This window comes from Myotis davidii, unplaced genomic scaffold (genome assembly GCF_000327345.1).
Source record: "Myotis davidii unplaced genomic scaffold, ASM32734v1 scaffold149, whole genome shotgun sequence".
Lineage (NCBI taxonomy): Eukaryota > Metazoa > Chordata > Mammalia > Chiroptera > Vespertilionidae > Myotis > Myotis davidii.
In genome coordinates, this window is record NW_006352194.1 from 1,603,559 (window position 1) to 1,614,200 (window position 10,642).

Genomic DNA, 10,642 nt, shown 5'->3' on the forward strand with positions numbered 1-10,642 from the left:
ACATTTTATAAAAGACCACCCCCCCCCAACTCCTTCACTCAGCCTCTGGGGGTTTCCTGGAAACAGGGTGGTGGTGAGAGTGGCCACAGACTCCCCTCAGGGGTTATTTTTGACGGTAACACCTTCCCTCTGCTTACCACAGCCTCCTCCGAGAGCCTCCCCTCCTCCTAGCACCCACGGCTGCTGACAGCTGGCAGAGGGAAGCTACAAGGCCAGAAGCTGAGCTAGTCTGATCAGGAGAAGCCAGCGGTGGAGAGAGGTGGGGAACGAGGCCGCTGCGTGGAACACCCACGTGGGCACAAGGTAGGGGCGCCAGGCCAAGAGACTTGGATGCCACAACAGCAGCCACATGGCCCTAGGATCCTCTGCCCAGGAGCCTGTTTCTAAAGGGGGACACTGAATGAGGGGTGTCCGAGATGCGTAGGGGCTCCTCTTCCTTGCACCCATTTTAAGTCATAGAAACCAAGGAAGTGACTTGAAGAAGCTCCTAGAGCAAGTTAGTGACAGAATTGAGCTAAAACCCAGATCTCCCAGCTCTACCCTGTCTTTCCACAATCCCACTTTCCCTTGTCCAGGAATCCCTGGTATCCAGAATTTTCCCAAATGTTTCCTGAGACTTCATGGAATAGTCTAGAAACACAATTTCTTTTGTTGTTATTGTTGTGTGTGTGTGTGTGTGTATTTAAAATTTTTATTGATTTCAGAGAGGAAAGGAGAAGGAGAGAGAGATGAGAGAATCATCTATATGCTGCCTCCTGAATGCCCCCAACTGAGGATCGAGCCCACAACCCAGGCATGTGCCCTGACCAGAATCTAACTGTGACCTCTTGGTTCATAGATCGAGGCTCAACTGAGCCATGCTGGCAGGGGTAGAAACATAATTTCTAATAACATTTATTGGAAATATACATGTACAACAAAAACTAAATACATTTCTATGATTGGTCTTGTTATGACATAATTATTGTCTTTAATAAATGGTATGCTGTCCCAAGTGTTGTGCACGCCCCAACTGTAATGGCTGAAATCCACCACCACCTTCTCTTTGAGGCCACACTTCCCATGAGTTACTCCCAGGCAGTGACTGAGCAGGAAGGACAGGAATGCAGGCCATCCCAGGAGGTGAGGGAGTCCTCTGGTGGGCAGTTTTGGATAGAGGAATTCCCGTTGGCTCTGCTGAAACTTTCTTAGAATTGCAGTCTAAGACTTTTCCTGTCCAACCTCCATTCCTTCCTCTGTTCTCCCTGAGGTGTTACCTACACCATGATCTGACGGCATACCTAGCTTCCTCTGGCTTCTTTTCCACTTTCCCCTCCTAGGTAGTTTCCCCATAAACCCCTCCCACATCTAATCCCCTGGTAACATTTGCTTCTCAGAGGACCTGAACTAACACATCAAGAATTCCTACAAGCCGTGGCCGGTTTGGCTCAGTGGATAGAGCGTCAGCCTGTTGACTGAAAGGTCCCAGGTTTGATTCTGGTCAAGGGCATGTACCTGGATTGTGGGCACATCCCCAGTGGGAGATGTTCCAGTGGGAAGTGTGCAGGAGGCGGCTGATCGATGTTTCTAACTCTCTATCTCTCTCCCTTCCTCTCTGTAAAAAATCAAAAAAATATATTTAAAAAAAAAAAAGAATTCCTACAAGAGTCAGTGTGGTTCATTCAGTGTTTGAGCGTCAACCTATGAACCAAGAAGTCACAGTTCGATTCCCAGTCTTGGGCATATGCCTGGGTTTCAGGCTTGATCACCAGTGTGGGGACTGTGGGAGGCAGCAGATGAATAATTCTCTCTCATCATTGATGTTTCTATCTCTCCCTCCCTCTTCCTTCCTCTCTGAAATCAATAAAAATATATTTTTTTAAAAAAGAATTCCTACAAGAGATTAACCAATGAGCTTATATGCATAGCCCATGGATAGATAAAAGTATGGGGAAGGCCAGGGAGAGGATGGAAGTGGGGTGGAGGGGGACAATGAAGGGAGGGGGGCAAAGGGACATCTGTAATAATTTCAACAATAAAAATAAATTTTTAAAAAAGAATTCCTACAAGGTTCATGAACTATTCTTCAATGCATAAATGCATTGTTTTAGTTCAAAAGACATTCTTCAATTTCATATTAATGAATTCGTCAACCACATATTGAGTTGACTTAAGATATTTGATAATTTTACTATGTTTTACAACTTGTCTTATTATTTCAGCATGTGATACTCAATGCTTATTTTCTATTCAAAGTAAGAATCAATTTTTGATCACTTCTTATAGCAGTTAACTTGTGGCACTGCTGTTATTTTGTGAGAGGCTGGCTACCTCCTTTAATCTAGAGGGGATGACCTTCTGGTAGGAGTTTGCTAATATATTCTTATTTTATAAGTGGTCCATAGGAAATGAGTTTGAAAAGGGCTGGACCCGGCCGGCCTGGCTCAATGGTTGAGCGTGGATCAAGGTTTGATTCCCGGTCAGGGCACATGCCCGGGTTGGGGGCTCGATCCCCAGTAGGGGGCGTGCAGGACGCAGCTGATCAATAATTCTCTCTCATCAATGCTTCTAACTCTCCCCTCTAAAATCAATAAAAATGTTTCCACCTACTTTTTTCTTTTTCAGGATTGCTGCAGCAATTCTGGGTCTTTTTTTATTCCAGATGAATTTTTGGAGAGTTCGTTCTAGATCTATGAAGTATGCCGTTGGTATTTTAATGGGAAGTGCGTTGAATTTATAGATTGCTTTGGGTGCTAATATATTCTTATTTTATAAGTGGTCCATAGGAAATGAGTTTGAAAAGGGCTGGACCCGGCCGGCCTGGCTCAATGGTTGAGCGTGGATCAAGGTTTGATTCCCGGTCAGGGCACATGCCCGGGTTGGGGGCTCGATCCCCAGTAGGGGGCGTGCAGGACGCAGCTGATCAATAATTCTCTCTCATCATTGATGTCTCTATCTTTCTCTCCCTCTCCCTTCCTCTCTGAAATACATTAAATGAAAAAAAAAAAAGGCTGGCCTGAACCCATCTTAAACATGCGTACCTTCTCAGCTCCTGCATCTGCTCAAGCCAATGGGCTTTAGACAGCTCCTCTGGCTGAGGGCAAGCAGAGTTTGGTATTGTCAGAATCCACAGGGAACAAGTCTTCCAGAATTTGTACTTGCTCACCCTGACCAGAGAGGAGACCCTCAGTTTTGTAAGCCATTTCATGTTGACCCCTTTGGTCTCCGTTGATGTGATGATATTGTTGGATGTCTGGGGGTTTTGATCAAGATGAGAATATTTTCAAGTTAAAAGACTTTTGCTATGAACGGTGTCTCAAATTTCTCTTGTACACTTTTCAAGGTGTTTTCACAAAGGGCTCAATTAGCTCTTAAAATGTCCGTGTGATTCTTGGAGCACAAGCTCTGGAGTTAGGCCTGGGTTTAAATTCTAGCTCATTGTGTGACCCTGGGCAAGCCATTTAAAATCTCCTAGCCTTATTTCTTTTCCTGGGAAATAGAGATGCTACTTCCTCTGAAAGGATGCGGGGAGATCCTGTGCATTTTATTTTATTTTTTTAATATATTTTATTGATTTTTTACAGAGAGGAAGGGAGAGGGACAGAGAGCTAGAAACATCGATGAGAGAGAAACATCGATTAGCTGCCTCCTGCACACCCCCTACTGGGGATGTGCCTGCAACCAAGGTACATGCCCTTGACCGGAATCGAACCTGGGACCCTTGAGTCCACAGGCTGATGCTCTACCCACTGAGCCAAACGGGTTAGGGCAATCCTGTGCGTTTTAATGGTGAGCTGAGCAGAAGCTGCATCAGACAAAGTCTCAGAGGCTAAGTCAGGGGGTCTGGGGAGCCACTGAAGCATTTTGAGTGGTTGGCGACATGGTGAAATTTCCTTCCCTGCCATGGTCCAGACAGAAGAAACCTCCTGTTTTGTGTTCTGTGCTCCCTCAACACTTTGACTCTCTTTTAAAAAAAAAAGTTTTTATTGATTTTTAGAGAGAGAGAGAGGAAGGAAGAGGGAGAGAGAAAGATATCAATGATCAAGAACCATCAATCAGCTGCCTCCTGCACACCCCCTACTGGGAAGTGAGCCCGTAACCCAGGCGTGTGCCCTGACCAGGAATCGAACCAGTGACCTCTCAGTGCATGGGATGATGCTCAACCAACTGAACCAGGGCAACAGACACATCCATGAGAGAGAAACATCCATCAGCTGCATCCTGCACACCCCCTACTGGGGATGTGCCCGCAGCCAAGGTACATGCCCTTGACCGAAATCAAACCTGGGACTCTTCAGTTCACAGGCCGACCCTCTAGCCACTGAGCCAAACTGGTCAGGGCTCTATTTAACTTTTTGAAACTGTCAAACTTTTCCAAAGTGGCTGCATCATTTTGCCTTCCCAACAGCAGTGTATTAGGGTTCCAATTTCTGCACATTGGCACCAGCACTTGTATTTTTTTTTTTTTTTAATATGGAACGCTTCACGAATTTGCGTGTCATCCTTGCGCAGGGGCCATGCTAATCTTCTCTGTATCGTTCCAATTTTAGTATATGTGCTGCCGAAGCGAGCACTGTATTTTATTATACTTTAAAAATATTATAACCATCCTAGTGGGTGTGAAATGGTAATTCATTGTGGTTTTGATTTGCATTTCCCTAATGACTTACTTATGTGGAATATTTTTTATGTGCCATTTGTATATTTTCTTTGGAGAAATGTCTGTTCATATACTTTGCTTGTTGTTGTTTTTTTCTTTTAAAAAAAATAACTTCAATAGACCTTTTAAGAATTGGTAGATGGAATAATTTTTAAGTGTTAAACATTTATTATTATTATTATTATTACTATTTTTAAATATATTTTATTGATTTTTTTACAGAGAGGAAGGGAGAGGGATAGAGATTTAGAAACATCAATGGGAGAGAAACATCGATCAGCTGCCTCCTGCACACTCCCTACTGGGAATGTGCCTGCAACCAAGGAACATGCCCTTGACCGGAATCGAACCTGGGACCCTTGAGTCTGCAGGCCGACGCTCTATCCACTGAGCCAAACCAGCTAGGGCTTAAACATTTATTATAGATAGAATGTATGTATATAATTACAGAGTATAGAACACTAAAATAAAAAGTAAAATGAAAAAGTAGAAATAGCCGAAACCGGTTTGGCTCAGTGGATAGAGCATCGGCCTGCGGACTGAAGGGTCCCGGGTTTGATTCCGGTCAAGGGCATGTACCTGGGTTGCGGGCACTTCCCCAGTGGGGGATGTGCAGGAGGCAGCTGATCGATGTTTCTCTCTCATCGATGTTTCTAACTCTCTATCTCTCTCCCTTCCTCTCTGTAACAAATCAATAAAATATATTAAAAAAAAAAAGTAGAAATAGTTTTCCCTTTTTTAATCTCCAGCCTTACTCCTACAAGTAACCACTATTAACAGCTTCTTATATATCCTTTTAGGATTTCTCTTTTTTAAAAAAAAATATTTTTATTGATTTCAGAGAGGAAGGGAGAGGAGAGAGAGAGAGCGAGAGAGAGAGAGAGGAAACATCAATGAGGAGAATCGCTGATTGGCTGCCTCCTGCACACCTCCTACTGGGGATGAAGCCTGCAACCTGGGCATGTGCCCTGACTGGGAATCGAAGCCCGACCTCCTGGTTCATAGGTCAATGCTCAGCCACTGAGCCATGCCTGCTGGGCTAGGATTTCTCTTTTTTATCAAAGTATAGTTGACAAAAATTAGTTTCAAGTATACAACATAGTGATTCTACTACTTTGCTTGTTTTTATTTGTCCTTTATTATTGAGTTGTAAGAGTTGTTTATATATTCTGGATACAAGTTATTTGTGAGATATATGATTTGGCAATATTTTCTCCCATTCTGTAGGTCATCTTTTCACTAAAAAAAATCATTGAGGTGAAATTCACATAACATAAAGCCAGCCATTTAAAGTGCACAATTCCTTGGAGTGGTAAACACAGAATACAATATACAGATGATGGATTGTAGAATTGTATACCTGAAATCTGTATAATTTTATTACCCAATGTCACCCAATAAATTCAATAAGTAAAATAAAGTGAACAATTCACTGGCATTTAATACATTCACAATGTTGTGCAACCACTACCTATATCTAATTCCAAACATTTCCATATCTTTTCTAATCTGGATGCCTTTAAAAAATACATTTTTCTTACCTAACTGCCCTGGCTAGACTCTCCAGGCAATGTTGAATAGAAGTGGTGGGAGTGGATGTCCTTGTTTTGTCCCTGATCTGAGAGTGAAAGCCACAAAGCTTTCACCATTAAGTACAATGTTGGTGGTGGTGGTGTGCTTTTTGTAGTTAGGAATATTCTAGCTCCAGCGGATTTGAATTCAGCTATGTGACCTCTTGCCAGGATGGGGAAACTTCCTGTTCCTAGTTGGGTAAGTGTTTTTATTAGGAAAGGGTGTCAAGTGCACTTTCTGCATCTATTGAGATGATCATGTGGTTGTGGCCTTTTATCCTATTCACATAGTGTATTACATTAATTGATTTTTGGATGTTAAGCCACTTCTGGTATGAATCCCATTTAGTCATGGTGCATGATCCTTCTTTTGTTGTGGATTTTCCCCTCCATATTCCTAAGGGCTATTAGTCTTGTTTTCTTGTGATGTTTTTGGTTTTGGTATCAGGTCAATACTGGCCTCAGAGAATGAGTTGGGAAGTGTTCCCTTCTCTTCTGTTTTTTGGAAGAATTTGTAAAGAATGATGATTAATTATTTGAATGTTAGGTAGACTCCATTTGAGTCGTACCTTTTGGAGACAGGTGAAAACATGGAAAGTCCCAAGGCCTCTGGGACCTTAGGCAGAGGCAGTGGAATCTGGGGCACAGATCTGTCCTGATTGGTGGGCACATTATAAAAATCCTGATTTAAAAATTCTCTAGAAAAGTCAGAATCTGGTAACACTGGCTCCTAATTATGCTGAGTCATGGTGAATGGCCCCTGGTCCCTCGTTTGCCTCCATCCCCTTCCTCCCATGTGAATCCTGACACCAAGGCTGAGTGTCCTGTACCATCTGTACCATATTCATTCCTGGACCAATTGATGCTAACGGCATGGCCACTATACGTGTTTGAGTTGATGCTACCTGGTTACCTTTACCGAGTATTTGTTTGCTCATCTATAAAATGGGGACCTCGCCCAAGCTGGTTTGGCTCCTTGGATAGAGCATCGGCCTGCGGACTGAAGGGTCCCCGATTTGATTCCAGTCAAGGCCACATGCCTGGGTTGAGGGCTCGATCCCCAGTAGGGGGTGTGCAGGAGGCAGCCGGTCAATGATTCTCTCTCATCATTGATGTTTCTATCTCTCTCTCCCTCTCACTTTTTCTCTGAAATCAATAAAAATATATTTTAAAAACACACACAAAAACAACAACAACAAAAATGGGGACATTAATAATTCTTACCATGGAAGATTTTGAGAAAGATTAGATAATTGTAAAGACATTTGGCATATAGGAGGTACTCAATAAATCTACCCTTTGTGCCCTGCCCGGTTTGGCTCAGTGGATAGAGTGTTGGCCTGTAGACTGAAGGGTCCCAGGTTTGATTCCAGTCAAGGGCATATACCTTGGTTGTGGACACATCCCCAGTAGGGGGTGTGCAGGAGGCAGCTGATGGATGTTTCTCTCTCATGGATGTTTCTAACTCTCTATCCCTTACCCTTCTTCTCTGTAAAAATCAATGAAATATATATATTTTTTTAAATAAATCTACCTTTTTTTTCCTGGCTGTATAGTATTCTATTTCATGGCCGTACATAATGCGTAGCATTCCTCTAATGGTGGACATATATGTGGACTTCAAATGTTCCCTCTTTCACACATGGCTGGAAAGAGCATCCATGTACATGGTATGCAGTGTTGCACGGTAGTTAAGAGTATATTAGCTCCAGTGGATTTGAATCCCAGCTACTGTGACCTCTTTTTACCTCCTATCTTCTTAGAATGGTAGAGATGAGAGGATGGATGGGATGACCTCAGAATTCATTTGAAGAAAAACTGCAAATTTTTCCACAGGACTGGAAAGTCAAGGTGGGTACAGGGGAAGTTGCAAGAGTCTTGAGGCCCCTTCTGCAAATGTGAGAGCTGGCGCACCCTATCTCAGGATCTCTCCACCCTAGGGTGTGAAGCCAAAGCCAACTCATTGCATCTGATAGACTGGCAGCTGGGGACATGAGCTAAGTGGGTGTCAGGCAGAGGGAGGGAGGTGTCAACCACAGAGCAAAGTGAGGTGAGAGCACTGTGGACTGGGCTGAGGTCCCCCCTCAGCCCTGCCCTTAGAGTCCCCACACAGACCCTTAACCCTCTGGACCAATGATGGACCCAGACCTCCTCTTGGATTCCTTCTCTGGTGCCCTTCAGAAATATCCATGCAACAAAGCTCCGTGACCCATAAACTAAGCTGGCGGGTAGCATAGCTGGCTGGCCTCAAGACTGGCGTGGTAGTGGCTACAGATTGGAGAGTTTTTGAGGTTTTCAAAAAGGAAGTAGGGCTTCTACCTGTAGTCTTATTCCTTCTCTTAATTACTTGACCAAGCCAGCCTGACACCTTGGCTATATCTTGCTTCCTGAACCCCCACCCAAAAATAATACGCCCTGATGCTTGTACATCACTTTCTATTTCAGCAACATCCAGCAAGCCTTCTGATAACTGGATGTAAGTTCCAAGGTCTGGGTCATGTTCCTATGGGCTATATTCCCAACAACTAGTCCAATGCCGGATACATAGTTGGCAATCAAGAAATGTGTAAATGGCCCCAGCCACTTTTGCTCAATGGTTAGAGCATCAGCCCTTAGACTGAAGGATTCTGGGTTCAATTCTGGTCAAGAGCACATACCTCAGTTGCAGGCTCAATCCCTGGCCCTGTTCAGGGCATGTGGGAGGCAACCAATTGATGTGTCCCTCTCACATCGATGTTTCTCTCTCTCTGTCTCTCCCCTTCCCTTCCACTCTCTCTAAAAGTCAACAGGAAAAAATATCCTCGGGCGAGAATTACTAAAATAACATATAAATAAATAAAAGGAAGAAATATGTGAATGAACAAGTGAGTGAATGAATGACAGGTCCTTGAAGTGCTTGCAGGGTGCTGGATGCTAATTCCACTTGTTCATTTCCCCAGTCCTTAACTTGGGTCTCTGTCCATCTTGATTTTCCTGGGGGGTCCTTTGGCTCCCGAAGGGAATCCAGACTCGACTATACCACAGTTGTGGCCCTTTTTACTTCTTCATCGGTACCCACTCCAGCAACTCTTCCCTGAGCTCTCCTTCCCCTCCGGGGATGTCATAGCCCCAACTTAGGTTATGTGACTTTGAGTCGATCACTTTCCTTCTCAGAGTGTCAGTTTTCTTGCGTGTAAAGCGGGCTAATTGCATCCATTTTGCAGGGTCATTGTGCTGACTGAGGTAAACAAAGCATGTCGAAGTGGTTGGCAGGGTTCCTGGCACGTGGCGAGGGTGGAGCGCTTAGAGCAGTTACTATTGTGGTGTGGAGACTGGGGAAGACTGCATTGGATGAGACCAATGGTCTCCAAACAGGCGTTAATGAACAGAGCAATAAAACGGAACGTAGTTCATCTCTAAAAGTGTGTGCTGCCCAGATTCTGGTCTCCCAAGGTGAGCCAGAAAAACCCATCACAATTTAAACACTTTTAGAAAGTTGACTTGCAGACACTTGCCTACCTAGGCAAAGACTGATGTCCAAAATTAACAATATAACCCACATTGGTCAAGTGCTTGCTATGGACCAGAGCTCGATGTGAATGATCTTGAGGAATCTTCAAAAGGACCCCGTGAAGCAAAAACTATTATTTTCCCCATTTGACAGATGAGAAAAGAAGGACAGAGAAGTTAAATGACTTGCCATAAGGTCACAGAGCTAGGTTTAAATCCAGCAGAGCTAATATTCTTAACCACTCTGCATACTATCTCTGAATGGAGGTCCTTTCCAGTCCTGTGTGGAGCAGAGAAAAATTGGAGTCCACCAATAGAAGAATGCTATCTATTATGTCCATTCCTGCAAAAGAGTACTACATAGTCAAGAAAAAGCAGGAGGCAGCCCTAGCTGGTTTGGCTAAGCGGATAGAGCATTGGCCTGCAGACTGAAGGGTTCCAGGCTCAATTCTGGTCAAGGGCACATGCCTGGTTGCAGGCTTGATCCCCAGTAGGGGGTGTACAGGAGTCAGCCTATCAATGATTTTTCTTTCATTATTGATGTTTCTATCTCTCTCTCCCTCTCCCTTCCTCTCTGAAATTATATATATATATATGTATGTATGTATATGTATGTATATGTATATGTATATGTATATGTATATATAAACCAGGAGGCAGATGTCTGTGTTCTGGCATGAAATTATGGCCATGGTAGATTGTTGGATAGGAAAAGCTGAAGAACAATATGCATCGCATAATTCATTTTTATCTAAAGCAAAATTTAAAAGTCCATCTGCCTGTTCATAGGTTCATAGACAAATGTCTGGAAGAATAAACACAAAACCTCTACCCACTGGGAAATTGTGGAGGGGAGCTTCCACTTTTTTAATTTTTTATTATTAGTTAAGGTATTACAAATGTGTCCTCATCCCCCCCATTAACCCCCAACCTCCCACCCCCG